Raw genomic sequence first — 15,093 nt, 5'->3', positions numbered from 1 at the left:
GCAGGTCCCTGGGTAAACAGTTGTCACATCACAAGTCACTGGTAAAAAGCGAGAACAAGCTGAAGAATTTGAGAAAGGACGCCAAAGGGAGGCTGCCGGTCTGCTTGCGAGGGAAATGTGCTGGTGAGGCTGAATTACCATTGAAGGAAATTCAAAATATACAATATGAGACTTTGAAGTGAGCTATAAGACTGCGTTTGGAATGGGCCCTAGAAGCGCAGTCGGTAGAGCATCTGACTTTTAATCTGAAGATCGATGGGTTTCAGTCCCTGCCTGGGCTTCAACTTTGTCTCAAGGTGTTTTTGTTCCCAATGAACTAAAGGAAAAAAGAATAAAGAATGCAGGGTGATTTTGGGAAACTGGATGAACCGTGACAACATCGTGTTTGCCAAATTGCAATTGCCGTCGACAACTTTCAAGAATTTTTGCTAAATTTTCAGTTAATGTAAAAACTCTCTCCTGGTCTTGTCCTGCATTGTATCACAATAGTTTTGTGGTCATGTTTAATTACTTCCAATTCACAAAATATTTCCTGTTTGTTAACTTCTCCCTGCAGAATGCTATAATCTAATAACTTTCAGAAATAACAGCAATTTTTGCAGTTTCAAAAGTCCAGTGCCAATGAAATTTGCACTCTCAAAGTCAGCATGAGAAATCAACAATACTGAGCGGTAATCAAAATAATGGAAATCTGCTCCAAACTTGCAGAGCTGGTCTGCCAGTAGGGCTGTGGCTTAGATGTTAAAGTTCCTGTCTAGTAAACAGGGGATCCTGAGTTCAAATCTCAGCGTTTCTTTACACCTTTCTGTCAAAACAAGTAACCTGTTATGAAAAGCTCCCAATTTAATGGTGAATGCAGAGTTTATTGGCAAAGTCTCCATGGCACTAACCTTGAAAATGCCCACCCTGCTCTTATGTCAAACCTTTCATAGCTCCATTTTTCACGCAACTTCCATTTTCTCATCTGCTCCATCTCATCTACTCCATTGCATTTACTCCTCACTTCAGCTCTAATTAAGGCTCACACGGATTTGAAACGTTAACGCTGTGTCTGGCTCCACATATATCCTCTCAATTTTTGAGCTTCAATCCTATCATGTTTAGCTTCTCATGCAGATTCGCAACATCCGCAGTATTTTCTTTCAATGCATGACAGGATTTACCTCCGGTAATCCTGAAGGAACATTTTGAATGTTTTTTAGCGACATCTGTGAGCAACGATTGAATGATTAATTGATTTACTGTGACGAAGAGTGACCCGGACTCGAAATGTTAACTCGGTTCTCTCTTCACAGATGGTGCCAGACCCACTGAGATTTTCCATCATTTCCTGTTTTTCTTTCAGATTTTACATCCGCGGTAATTTGCTTTTATATTGAACGATTTATGTTGCTGCACGTTTGCAAGAACGACTCGGGCGGGATAAAGGATGGGGTTATTTTCCATGATGATGTGGTGCTGACAGATCTATTTATATCCTGAAACTTTGCGATTTGCATAATTTGCTAGTTTACTCGATGAATTTATTTACGTTCACACTCTGCCACAACAAACACCAGATGATACCTTTTATTCCCTTTCTCAAAATACAATCTTTTCTCTGTAGCCTCCCACTCAGATCTCACCGAACTAAACATAATCTTCAAAGTCTTGAAGTCCCAGTGCAGGTCCCTGGGTAAACAGTTGTCACATCACAAGTCACTGGTAAAAAGCGAGTACAAGCTGAAGAATTTGAGAAAGGAAGCCAAAGGGAGGCTGCCAATCTGCTTGCGAGGGAAATGTGCTGGTGAGGCTGAATTACCATTGAAGGAAATTCAAAATATACAATATGAGACTTTGAAGTGAGCTATAAGACTGCGTTTGGAATGGGCCCTGGAAGCGCAGTCGGTAGAGCATCTGACTTTTAATCTGAAGATCGATGGGTTTAAGTCCCTGCCTGGGCTTCAACTTTGTCTCAAGGCGTCTTTGTTCCCAATGAACGACAGGAAAAAAGAATAAAGAATGCAGGGTGATTTGGTGAAAGTTGATGAACCGTGACAACGTCGTGTTTGCCAAATTGCAATTGCCGTCGACAACTTTCAACAATTTCTGCTAGATTTTCAGTTAATGTAAAAACTCTCTCCTGGTCTTGTCCTGCATTATACCACTATAGTTTTGTGGTCATGTTTAATTACTTCCAATTCACAAAATATTTCCTGTTTGTTTACTAGTCCCTGCAGAATGCTATAATCTAATAACTTTCAGAAATAACTGCAATTTTTGCAGTTTCAAAAGTCCAGTGACGATGAAATTTGCACTCTCAAAGTCAGCATGAGAAATCAACAATACTGAGCGGTAATCAAAATAATGGAAATCTGCTCCAAACTTGCAGAGCGAGTCTGCAAGTAGGTGCTGTGGCTTAGATGGGAAAAGCGCCTGTCTAGTAAACAGGAGATCCTGAGTTCAAATCTCAGCAGTGCCTTTATACCTTTACATCAAAGCAAGTAACCTGTTATGAAAAGCTCCCAATTTAATGGTGAATGCAGAGCTTATTGGCAAAATCTCCATGGAACTAACCTTGAAGATGCCCTCCCTCCTCTTATGTCAAACCTTTCATAGCTCCATTTTTCACGCAACTTCCATTTTCTCATCTACTCCATCTCATCTACTCCATTGCATTTACTCCTCACTTCAGCTCTGATTAAGGATCACACGGATTTGAAATGTTAACGCTGTGTCTGGCTCCACATATATCCTCTGAATTTTTGAACTTCAATCCTATCATGTTTAGCTTCTCATGCAGATTCGCACCATCTGCAGTATTTTCTTTGAATGCATGACAGGATTTACCTCCGGTAATCCTGAAGGAACTTTTTGAATGTTTTTTAGCGACATCTGTGAGCAACGATTGAATGATTAATTGATTTACTGGGACGAGGAGTGACCCGGACTCGAAATGTTAACTCGGTTCTCTCTTCACAGGTGGTGCCAGACCCGCTGAGATTTTCCATCATTTCCTGTTTTTCTTTCAGATTTTACATCCGCAGTAATTTGCTTTTATATTGAACGATTTATGTTGCTGCACGTTTGCAAGAAGGACTCGGGCGGGATAAAGGATGGGGTTATTTTCCATGATGATGTGGTGCTGACAGATCTATTTATATCCTGAAACTTTGCGATTTGCATAATTTGCTAGTTTACAAGATGAATTTATTTACGTTCACACACTGCCACAACAAACACCAGATGATACCTTTTATTCCCTCTCTCAAAATACAATCTTTGTCTCTGTCGCTTCCCACTCAGATCTCACCGAACTAAACGTAATCTTCAAAGTCTTGAAGTCCCAGTGCAGGTCCCTGGGTAAACAGTTGTCACATCACAAGTCACTGGTAAAAAGCGAGAACAAGCTGAAGAATTTGAGAAAGGAAGCCAAAGGGAGGCTGCCGGTCTGCTTGCGAGGGAAATGTGCTGGTGAGGCTGAATTACCATTGAAGGAAATTCAAAATATACAATATGAGACTTTGAAGTGAGCTATAAGTCTGTGTTTGGAATGGGCCCTAGAAGCGCAGTCGGTAGAGCATCTGACTTTTAATCTGAAGATCGATGGGTTTCAGTCCCTGCCTGGGCTTCAACTTTGTCTCAAGGTGTTTTTGTTCCCAATGAACGACAGGAAAAAAGAATAAAGAATGCAGGGTGATTTTGGGAAAGTGGATGAACCGTGACAACGTCGTGTTTGCCAAATTGCAATTGGCGTTGACAACTTTCAAGAATTTCGGCTAGATTTTCAGTTAATGTCTCAACTCTCTCCTGGTCTTGTCCTGCATTGTATCACAATAGTTTTGTGGTCATGTTTAATTACTTCAAATTCACAAAATATTTCCTGTTTGTTTACTTCTCCCTGCAGAATGCTATAATCTAATAACTTTCAGAAATAACAGCAATTTTTGCAGTTTCAAAAGTCCAGTCCCAATGAAATTTGCACTCTCAAAGTCAGTATGAGAAATCAACAATACTGAGCGGTAATCAAAATAATGGAAATCTGCTCCAAACTTGCAGAGCTGGTGTGCAAGTAGGCGCTGTGGCTTAAATGGTTAAAGCGCCTGTCTCGTAAACCAGAGATTTTGAGTTCAAATCTCAGCAGTGCCTTTATACCTTTCTGTCAAAACAAGTAACCTGTTATGAAAAGCACCCAATTTAATGGTGAATGCAGAGTTTATTGGCAAAATCTCCACAGCACTAACCTTGAAGATGCCCTCCCTACTCTAATGTCAAACCTTTCATAGCTCCATTTTTCACGCAACTTCCATTTTCTCATCTACTCTATCTCATCTATTCCATTGCATTTACTCCTCACTTCAGCTCTGATTAAGGATCACACGGATTTGAAATGTTAACGCTGTGTCTGGCTCCACATATATCCTCTCAATTTTTGAGCTTCAATCCTATCATGTTTAGCTTCTCATGCAGATTCGCACCATCTGCAGTATTTTCTTTGAATGCATGACAGGATTTACCTCCGGTAATCCTGAAGGAACTTTTTGAATGTTTTTTAGCGACATCTGTGAGCAACGATTGAATGATTAATTGATTTACTGGGACGAAGAGTGACCCGTACTCGAAATGTTAACTCGGTTCTCTCTTCACAGGTGGTGCCAGACCCGCTGAGATTTTCCATCATTTCCTGTTTTTCTTTCAGATTTTACATCCGCAGTAATTTGCTTTTATAATGATCGATTAATGTTGCTGCACGTTTGCAAGAACGACTCGGGCGCGATAAAGGATGGGGTTATTTTCCATGATGATGTGGTGCTGACAGATCTATTTATATCCTGAAACTTTGCGATTTGCATAATTTGCTAGTTTGCTAGATGAATTTATATACGTTCACACACTGCCACAACAAACACCAGATGATACCTTTTATTCCCTCTCTCAAAATACAATCTTTGTCTCTGTAGCTTCCCACTCAGATCTCACCGAACTAAACGTAATCTTCAAAGTCTTGAAGTCCCAGTGCAGGTCCCTGGGTAAACAGTTGTCAAATCACAAGTCACTGGTAAAAAGCGAGAACAAGCTGAAGAATTTGAGAAAGGAAGCCAAAGGGAGGCTGCCGGTCTGCTTGCGAGGGAAATGTGCTGGTGAGGCTGAATTACCATTGAAGGAAATTCAAAATATACAATATGAGACTTTGAAGTGAGCTATAAGACTGCGTTTGGAATGGGCCCTGGAAGCGCAGTCGGTAGAGCATCTGACTTTTAATCTGAAGATCGATGGGTTTCAGTCCCTGCCTGGGCTTCAACTTTGTCTCAAGGTGTTTTTGTTCCCAATGAACGAAAGGAAAAAAGAATAAAGAATGCAGGGTGATTTTGGGAAAGTGGATGAACTGTGACAACGTCGTGTTTGCCAAATTGCAATTGCCGTCGACAACTTTCAAGAATTTTTGCTAGATTTTCAGTTAATGTAAAAACTCTCTCCTGGTCTTGTCCTGCATTGTATCACAATAGTTTTGTGGTCATGTTTAATTACTTCCAATTCACAAAATATTTCCTGTTTGTTAACTTCTCCCTGCAGAATGCTATAATCTAATAACTGTCAGAAATAACAGCAATTTTTGCAGTTTCAAAAGTCCAGTGCCAATGAAATTTGCACTCTCAAAGTCAGCATGAGAAATCAACAATACTGAGCGGTAATCAAAATGATGGAAATCTGCTCCAAACTTGCAGAGCTCGTGTGCCAGTAGGTGCTGTGGCTTAGATGGTTAAAGCGCCTGTCTAGTTAACAGGAGATCCTGAGTTCAAATCTCAGCAGTGCCTTTATACCTTTACGTCAAAACAAGTAACCTGTTATGAAACGCTCCCAATTTAATGGTGAATGCAGAGTTTATTGGCAACATCTCCATGGCACTAACCTTGAAGATGCTCTCCCTACTCTTATGTCAAACCTTTCATAGTTCCATTTTTCACGCTACTTCCATTTTCCCATCTACTCCATCTCATCTACTCCATTGCATTTACTCCTCACTTCAGCTCTGATTAAGGATCACACTGATTTGAAATGTTAACTCTGTGTCTGGCTCCACATATATCCTCTGAATTTTTGAGCTTCAATCCTATCATGTTTAACTTCTCATGCAGATTTGCAACATCCGCAGTATTTTCTTTGAATGCATGACAGGATTTACCTCCGGTAATCCTGAAGGAACATTTTGAATGTTTTTTAGCGACATCTGTGAGCAACGATTGAATGATTAATTGATTTACTGTGACGAAGAGTGACCCGGACTCGAAATGTTAACTCGGTTCTCTCTTCACAGGTGGTGCCAGACCCGCTGAGATTTTCCATCATTTCCTGTTTTTCTTTCAGATTTTACATCCGCAGTAATTTGCTTTTATATTGAACGATTTATGTTGCTGCACGTTTGCAAGAACGACTCGGGCGGTATAAAGGATGGGGTTATTTTCCATGATAATGTGGTGCTGACAGATCTATTTATATCCTGAAACTTTGCGATTTGCATAATTTGCTAGTTTACTAGATGAATTTTTTTACGTTCACACACTGCCACAACAAACACCAGATGATACCTTTTATTCCCTCTCTCAAAATACAATCTTTGTCTCTGTAGCTTCCCACTCAGATCTCACCGAACTAAACGTAATCTTCAAAGTCTTGAAGTCCCAGTGCAGGTCCCTGGGTAAACAGTTGTCACATCACAAGTCACTGGTAAAAAGCGAGTACAAGCTGAAGAATTTGAGAAAGGAAGCCAAAGGGAGGCTGCCGGTCTGCTTGCGAGGGAAATGTGCTGGTGAGGCTGAATTACCATTGAAGGAAATTCAATATATACAATATGAGACATTGAAGTGAGCTATAAGACTGCGTTTGGAATGGGCCCTGGAAGCGCAGTCGGTAGAGCATCTGACTTTTAATCTGAAGGTCGATGGGTTAAAGTCCCTGCCTGGGCTTCAAGTTTGTCTCAAGGCGTTTTTGTTCCCAATGAACGACAGGAAAAAAAAATAAAGAATGCAGGGTGATTTTGGGAAAGTGGATGAACCGTGACAACGTCGTGTTTGCCGAATTGCAATTGCCGTCGACAACTTTCAAGAATTTCTGCTAGATTTTCAGTTAATGTAAAAACTCTCTCCTGGTCTTGTCCTGCATTATACCAATGTAGTTTTGTGGTCATGTTTAATTACTTCCAATTCACAAAATAGTTCCTGTTTGTTTACTTCTCCCTGCAGAATGCTATAATCTAATAACTTTCAGAAATAACTGCAATTTTTGCAGTTTCAAAAGTCCAGTGCCGATGAAATTTGCACTCTCAAAGTCAGCATGAGAAATCAACAATACTGAGCGGTAATCAAAATAATGGAAATCTGCTCCAAACTTGCAGAGCGAGTCTGCAAGTAGGTGCTGTGGCTTAGATGGTAAAAGCGCCTGTCTAGTAAACAGGAGATCCTGAGTTCAAATCTCAGCAGTGCCTTTATGCCTTTATGTCAAAACAAGTAACCTGTTATGAAAAGCTCCCAATTTAATGGTGAATGCAGAGTTTATTGGCAAAATCTCCATGGCATTAACCTTGAAGATGCCCTCTCGACTCTTATGTCAAACCTTTCATAGATCCATTTTTCACGCAACTTCCATTTTCTCATCTACTCCATCTCATCGACTCCATTGCATTTACTCCTCACTTCAGCTCTGATTAAGGATCACACGGATTTGAAATGTTAACGCTGTGTCTGGCTCCACATATATCCTCTCAATTTTTGAGCTTCAATCCTATCATGTTTAGCTTCTCATGCAGATTCGCAACATCCGCAGTATTTTCTTTCAATGCATGACAGGATTTACCTCCGGTAATCCTGAAGGAACATTTTGAATGTTTTTTAGCGACATCTTTGAGCAACGATTGAATGATTAATTGATTTACTGTGACGAAGAGTGACCCGGACTCGAAATGTTAACTCGGTTCTCTCTTCACAGATGGTGCCAGACCCGCTGAGATTTTCCATCATTTCCTGTTTTCCTTTCAGATTTTACATCCGCGGTAATTTGCTTTTATATTGAAAGATTTATGTTGCTGCACGTTTGCAAGAACGACTCGGGCGGGATAAAGGATGGGGTTATTTTCCATGATGATGTGGTGCTGACAGATCTATTTATATCCTGAAACTTTGCGATTTGCATAATTTGCTAGTTTACTAGATGAATTTATTTACTTTAACACTCTGCCACAACAAACACCAGATGATACCTTTTATTCCCTTTCTCAAAATACAATCTTTGTCTCTGTAGCCTCCCACTCAGATCTCACCGAACTAAACGTAATCTTCAAAGTCTTGAAGTCCCAGTGCAGGTCCCTGGGTAAACAGTTGTCACATCACAAGTCACTGGTAAAAAGCGAGTACAAGCTGAAGAATTTGAGAAAGGAAGCCAAAGGGAGGCTGCCAGTCTGCTTGCGAGGGAAATGTGCTGGTGAGGCTGAATTACCATTGAAGGAAATTCAAATTATACAATATGAAACATTGAAGTGAGCTATAAGACTGCGTTTTGAATGGGCCCTGGAAGCGCAGTCGGTAGAGCATCTGACTTTTAATCTGAAGTTCGATGGGTTTAAGTCCCAGCCTGGGCTTCAACTTTGTCTCAAGGCGTCTTTGTTCCCAATGAACGACAGGAAAAAAGAATAAAGAATGCAGGGTGATTTTGGGAAAGTGGATGAACCGTGACAACGTCGTGTTTGCCAAATTGCAATTGCCGTCGACAACTTTCAACAATTTCTGCTAGATTTTCAGTTAATGTAAAAACTCTCTCCTGGTCTTGTCCTGCATTATACCACTGTAGTTTTGTGGTCATGTTTAATTACTTCCAATTCACAAAATATTTCCTGTTTGTTTACTAGTCCCTGCAGAATGCTATAATCTAATAACTTTCAGAAATAACTGCAATTTTTGCAGTTTCAAAAGTCCAGTGCCAATGAAATTTGCACTCTCAAAGTCAGCATGAGAAATCAACAATACTGAGCGGTAATCAAAATAATGGAAATCTGCTCCAAACTTGCAGAACTGGTGTGCCCGTAGGTGCTGTGGCTTAGATGGTTAAAGTGCCTGTCTAGTAAACAGGAGATCCTGAGTTCAAATCTCAGCAGTGCCTTTATACCTTTACGTCAAAACAAGTAACCTGTTATGAAAAGCTCCCAATTTAATGGTGAATGCAGAGTTTATTGGCAACATCTCCATGGCACTAACCTTGAAGATGCTCTCCCTACTCTTATGTCAAACCTGTCATAGCTCCATTTTTCATGCTACTTCCATTTTCTCATCTACTCCATCTCATCTACTCCATTGCATTTACTCCTCACTTCAGCTCTGATTAAGGATCACACGTATTTGAAATGTTAGCTCTGTGTCTGGCTCCACATATATCCTCTGAATTTTTGAGCTTCAATCCTATCATGTTTAGCTTCTCATGCAGATTTGCAACATCCGCAGTATTTTCTTTGAATGCATGACAGGATTTACATCCGGTAATCCTGAAGGAACATTTTGAATGTTTTTTAGCGACATCTGTGAGCAACGATTGAATGATTAATTGATTTACTGTGACGAAGAGTGACCCGGACTCGAAATGTTAACTCGGTTCTCTCTTCACAGGTGGTGCCAGACCCGCTGAGATTTTCCATCATTTCCTGTTTTTCTTTCAGATTTTACATCCGCAGTAATTTGCTTTTAAATTGAACGATTTATGTTGCTGCACGTTTGCAAGAACGACTCGGGCGGGATAAAGGATGGGGTTATTTTCCATGATGATGTGGTGCTGACAGATCTATTTATATGCTGAAACTTTGCGATTTGCATAATTTGCTAGATTTCTAGATGAATTTATTTACGTTCACACACTGCCACAACAAACACCAGATGATACCTTTTATTCCCTCTCTCAAAATACAATCTTTGTCTCTGTAGCTTCCCACTCAGATCTCACCGAACTAAACGTAATCTTCAAAGTCTTGAAGTCCCAGTGCAGGTCCCTGGGTAAACAGTTGTCACATCACAAGTCACTGGTAAAAAGCGAGTACAAGCTGAAGAATTTGAGAAAGGAAGCCAAAGGGAGGCTGCCGGTCTGCTTGCGAGGGAAATGTGCTGGTGAGGCTGAATTACCATTGAAGGAAATTCAAATTATACAATATGAGACTTTGAAGTGAGCTATAAGACTGCGTTTGGAATGGGCCCTGGAAGCGCAGTCGGTAGAGCATCTGACTTTTAATCTGAAGATCGATGGGTTTAAGTCCCTGCCTGGGCTTCAACTTTGTCTCAAGGTGTGTTTGTTCCCAATGAACGACAGGAAAAAAAAAAAAAAAATGCAGGGTGATTTTGGGAAAGTGGATGAACCGTGACAACGTCGTGTTTGCCAAATTGCAATTGCCGCCGACAACTTTCAAGAATTTTTGCTAGATTTTCAGTTAATGTCAAAACTCTCTCCTGGTCTTGTCCTGCATTATACCACTATAGTTTTGTGGTCATGTTTAATTACTTCCAATTCACAAAATATTTCCGGTTTGTTAACTTCTCCCTGCAGAATGCTATAATCTAATAACTTTCAGAGATAACAGCAATTTTTGCAGTTTCAAAAGTCCAGTGCCAATGAAATTTGCACTCTCAAAGTCAGCATGAGAAATCAACAATACTGAGCGGTAATCAAAATAATGGAAATCTGCTCCAAACTTGCAGAGCTGGTCTGCCAGTAGGTGCTGTGGCTTAGATGGTTAATGCGCCTGATTTGAACTCAGGACACCCTGAGTTCAAATCTCAGCAGTGCATTTATACCTTTATGTCAAAACAAGTAACCTGTGATGAAAAGCTCCCAATTTAATGGTGAATGCTGATTTTATTGGCAAAATCTCCATGGCACTAACCTTGAAGGTGCTTTCCCTCCTCTTACGTCAAACCTTTCATAGCTCCATTTTTCACGCAGCTTCCATTTTCTCATCTACTCCATTGCATTTACTCCTCACTTCAGCTCTGATTAAGGATCACACGGATTTGAAATGTTAACTCTGTGTCTGGCTCCACATAAATCCTCTGAATTTTTGAGCTTCAATCCTATCCTGTTTCGCTTCTCATGCAGATTCGCAACATCCGCAGTATTTTATTTGAATGCATGACAGGATTTACCTCCAGTAATCCTGAAGGAACATTTTGAATGTTTTTTAGCGACATCTGTGAGCAACGATTGAATGATTAATTGATTTACTGTGACGAAGAGTGACCCGGACTCGAAATGTTAACTCGGTTCTCTCTTCACAGGTGGTGCCAGACCCGCTGAGACTTTCCGTCATTTCCTGTTTTTCTTTCAGATTTTACATCCGCAGTAATTTGCTTTTATATTGAACGATTTATGTTGCTGCACGTTTGCAAGATCGACTCGGGCGAAATAAAGGTTGGGGTTATTTTCCATGATGATGTGGTGCTGACAGATCTATTTATATCCTGAAACTTTGCGATTTGCATAATTTGCTAGTTTACAAGATGAATTTATTTCCGTTCACACTCTGCCACAACAAACACCAGATGATACCTTTTATTCCCTCTCTGAAAATACAACCTTTGTCTCTGTAGCTTCCCACCCAGATCTCACCGAACTAAATGTAATCTTCAAAGTTTTGAAGTCCCAGTGCAGGTCCCTGAGTAAACAGTTGTCACATCACAAGTCACTGGTAAAAAGCGAGTATAAGCTGTAGAATTTGAGAAAGGAAGCCAAAGGGAGGCTGCCGGTCTGCTTGCGAGGGAAATGTGCTGGTGAGGCTGAATGACCATTGAAGGAAATTCAAAAGATACAATATGAGACTTTGAAGTGAGCTATAAGACTGCGTTTGGAATGGGCCCTGGAAGCGCAGTCGGTAGAGCATCTGACTTTTAATCTGAAGATCGATGGGTTTAAGTCCCTGCCTGGGCTTCAACTTTGTCTCAAGGCGTTTTTGTTCCCAATGAACGACAGGAAAAAAGAATAAACAATGCAGGGTGCTTTTGGGAAAGTGGATGAACCGTGACAACGTCGTGTTTGCCAATTTGCAATTGCCGTCGACAACATTCAAGAATTTTTGCTAGATTTTCAGTTCATGTAACAACTCTATTGGTCTTGTCCTGCATTATTCCACTTTAGTTTTGTGGTCATGTTTATTTACTTTCACTTCACAAAATATTTCCTGTTTGATTACTTCTTCCCTGCAGAATGCTATAATCTAATAACTTTCAGAAATAACTGCAATTTTTACAGTTTCAAAAGCCCAGTGCCGATGAATATTTTAATTTGCACTCTCAAAGTCAGCATGAGAAATCAACAATACTGAGCGGTAATCAAAATAATGGAAATCTGTTCCAAACTTGCAGAGTTGGTTTGCAAGTTGGTGCTGTGGCTTAGATGGTTAAAATTCCTGTCTAGTAAACAGGCGATCCTGAGTTCAAATCTCAGCAGTGCCTTTATACCTTTATGTCAAAACAAGTAACCTCGTATGAAAAGCTCCCAATTTAATGGTGTATGCAGAATATATTGGCAAAATCTCCATGGCACTAACCTTGAAGGTGCTTTCCCTACTCTTATGTCAAACCTTTCATAGCTCCATTTTTCACGCAACTTCCATTTTCTCATCTACTCCATTGCATTTACTCCTCACTTCAGCTCTGATTAAGGATCACACGGATTTGAAATGTTAACTCTGTGTCTGGCTCCACATATATCCTCTGATTTTCTGAGCTTCAATCCTATCATGTTTAGCTTCTCATGCAGATTCGCAACATCCGCAGTATTTTCTTTGAATGCATGACAGGATTTACCTCCGGTATTCCAGAAGGAACGTTTTGAAAATTTATCAGCGATATCTGTAAGCAAAGATTGAATGATTAAATGATTTACTCTGATGAAGAATGACCCAACCTTGAAACGTTAGCTCGGTTCTCTCTTCACAGATGCTGCCAGACCCACTGAGATTTTCCATCATTTCCTGTTTGTTTCCAGATTTCACATCTGCAGTAATTTGCCTTTTTATTGGACAATATATGTTGCTGCATGTCAGCAAGAACGATTTGGGCGGTATAAAGGATGGGGCGTTTTCCATGAAGATGTGGCATTGACAGATCTATTTACGCCCTGAAACTTTGCGATTTGCATAATTTGCGGTTTACAAAATGAGCTTACTTGCGTTCTCACTCTGCCACAACAAACAACAGATGACACGCTTTATTCCCTCTCTCGAAATCCAATCTGTATCTCTGTAGCTTCCCACTCATATCTCAGCGACCTAATCGTAATCTTCAATGTCTTGAAGTCCCAGTGCATGTCCCTGGGTAACAACAGTTGTCACATCACAGGTCATTGGTAAAATGTGAGTCCAAGTTGAAGAATTTGAGAAAGGAAGCCGAAGGGAGGCTGCCGGTCTGCTTGCGAGGGAAATGAGCTGGAGAGGCTGAATGACCAGTGAAGGAAATTCAAAAGATACAATATGAGACTTTGACGTAAGATATGAGAGCATTTTTGAAATGGGTCCTGGGAGCTCAGTTGGTAGAGCATTAGACTTTTAATCTGAGGGTCCAGGGTTCAAGTCCCTGTCAGGGCTTTGATTTTGGCTCAAGGCATTTGCTTCCCAATGAACGGTAGGAAAAAAGAATAAAGAATGCAGGATGCTTTATGGAATGTGGAAGGACCGTGAATAACGTTGTGTTTGCCAAATTGCAACAGCCGTCGCGAATTTTCAAGAATTCTTGCTAGATTTTCAGTTAATGTAAAAACTCTCTCCTGGTCTGGTCCTGCATTATACCACTATAGTTTTCTGGCCACGTTTAATCACTTCCCAATTCGCAAAACATTTCCTGTTTGTTTACTTCTTTCCTGCAGAACTGCTATAAACTAATAACTTTCAGCAAATAACTGCAATTTTGACAGTTTCAAAACCCCAGTGCACTCACAAAGTCAGTATGAGAAATCAACAATGATGCACGATCAATTACACTCAAGACGAAGTGATTTCATAACTGAAGGCTTTAATCGACTAGAACTGTTTCCCAGCAGCTTCGGTACAGAAAGCGAAGGCTGCTGGGACGGCATCAGTTCTTATACTCCACCTGTCAGGGCGGAGCTACGTATCAACAGCCAATGGTAAACTCCTAGGTTTAACCATGGTCATCAGCCTCTTAGGTACAGCAATACCTGATAATACCACATTCACCCCCTGTTAAAAAAGAGTCCGGCGGGGGTGGTGGCCAGTGGTAACAGTCGCCTTTAACATGGTATGATCAGATATGGAGGTACTGTGATACGTCCTTACAGAACTGTCGAGAATATTTACAAATTGTTTGTTCACGGTTAAAGTCACAGCGAAGCAATCAGTCGATCGGGTGACCTGGTCGTCCTTCTGGACCGTCTGGGCTTCGGTGGTGATTCTGGTGGGGGTCCAGGTGGTTGCGACTCCGGGAGTGTAGCTTTGGCCTCCCTGGCAGCTTCGTCACCCCTAGGCGGCGCTGTTGGGGCAAACGGTTGACACGGGGAGGTCGCCTGTAGGGGGCATCGGTGGGTGGGCGGGCCTCGGCAGGAGCGGCGGGAGTACTGACCCTCCAGTGAGGTGCTGTCAGGGGGGTGGGGGTGGGGGTAATGGTCCGGGTGCGTGTGGGGTTCCGGCGGGCGCCAGGTCCCGGAGGGAGACTGTATCTTGCCTGGCGTCAGGGAATGCCACAAAGACGTACTGGGGGTTAGCGTGCAGCAGGTGGACCCTCTCGACCAATGGGTCCAACTTGTGCGCCCGCACATGCTTCCGAAGCAGGATGGGTCCGGGTGTCGCTAGCCAGGTTGGGAGCGAGGTCCCGGAGGAGGACTTCCTGGGGAAAACAAGGAGACGTTCATGAGGTGTCTGATTGGTAGTTGTACAGAGCAGCGACCGGATGGCGTGGAGGGCCACCGGGAGGACTTCTTGCCAGCGGGAGACTGGGAGATTCCTGGACGTAGGGCCAGTAGAACAGTCTTCCAGACCGTTCCGTTCTCCCTCTCCACCTGTCCGTTTCCCCGGGGGTTGTAACTGGTCATCCTGCTTGTGGCAATGACCCTGCTGAGCAGGAATTGACGCAGTTC

The 15,093-nt window shown here is 41.7% G+C and overlaps 5 non-coding genes across 5 annotated transcripts; all 5 read left to right on the top strand.

Annotated features, from left to right (window-relative positions):
- Positions 1-2,387: 2,387 nt before the first annotated feature.
- trnat-agu (transfer RNA threonine (anticodon AGU)) lies at positions 2,388-2,461 on the top strand. The gene has a single exon. It is a non-coding gene; the product is annotated as a tRNA-Thr (tRNA).
- Positions 2,462-5,721: 3,260 nt separating this feature from the next.
- On the top strand, positions 5,722-5,795 carry trnat-agu (transfer RNA threonine (anticodon AGU)). The gene has a single exon. It is a non-coding gene; the product is annotated as a tRNA-Thr (tRNA).
- Positions 5,796-7,388: 1,593 nt separating this feature from the next.
- On the top strand, positions 7,389-7,462 carry trnat-agu (transfer RNA threonine (anticodon AGU)). The gene has a single exon. It is a non-coding gene; the product is annotated as a tRNA-Thr (tRNA).
- Positions 7,463-9,055: 1,593 nt separating this feature from the next.
- trnat-agu (transfer RNA threonine (anticodon AGU)) lies at positions 9,056-9,129 on the top strand. Its single transcript has one exon. It is a non-coding gene; the product is annotated as a tRNA-Thr (tRNA).
- Positions 9,130-13,515: 4,386 nt separating this feature from the next.
- On the top strand, positions 13,516-13,588 carry trnak-uuu (transfer RNA lysine (anticodon UUU)). The gene has a single exon. It is a non-coding gene; the product is annotated as a tRNA-Lys (tRNA).
- The last annotated feature ends 1,505 nt before the right edge of the window (positions 13,589-15,093 follow it).

Source organism: Scyliorhinus torazame, chromosome 4, assembly GCF_047496885.1.
Source record: "Scyliorhinus torazame isolate Kashiwa2021f chromosome 4, sScyTor2.1, whole genome shotgun sequence".
Taxonomy (NCBI): domain Eukaryota; kingdom Metazoa; phylum Chordata; class Chondrichthyes; order Carcharhiniformes; family Scyliorhinidae; genus Scyliorhinus; species Scyliorhinus torazame.
Note: the sequence above shows the minus strand (reverse complement) of the source record. Positions and strands in the feature narration are given on the sequence as shown.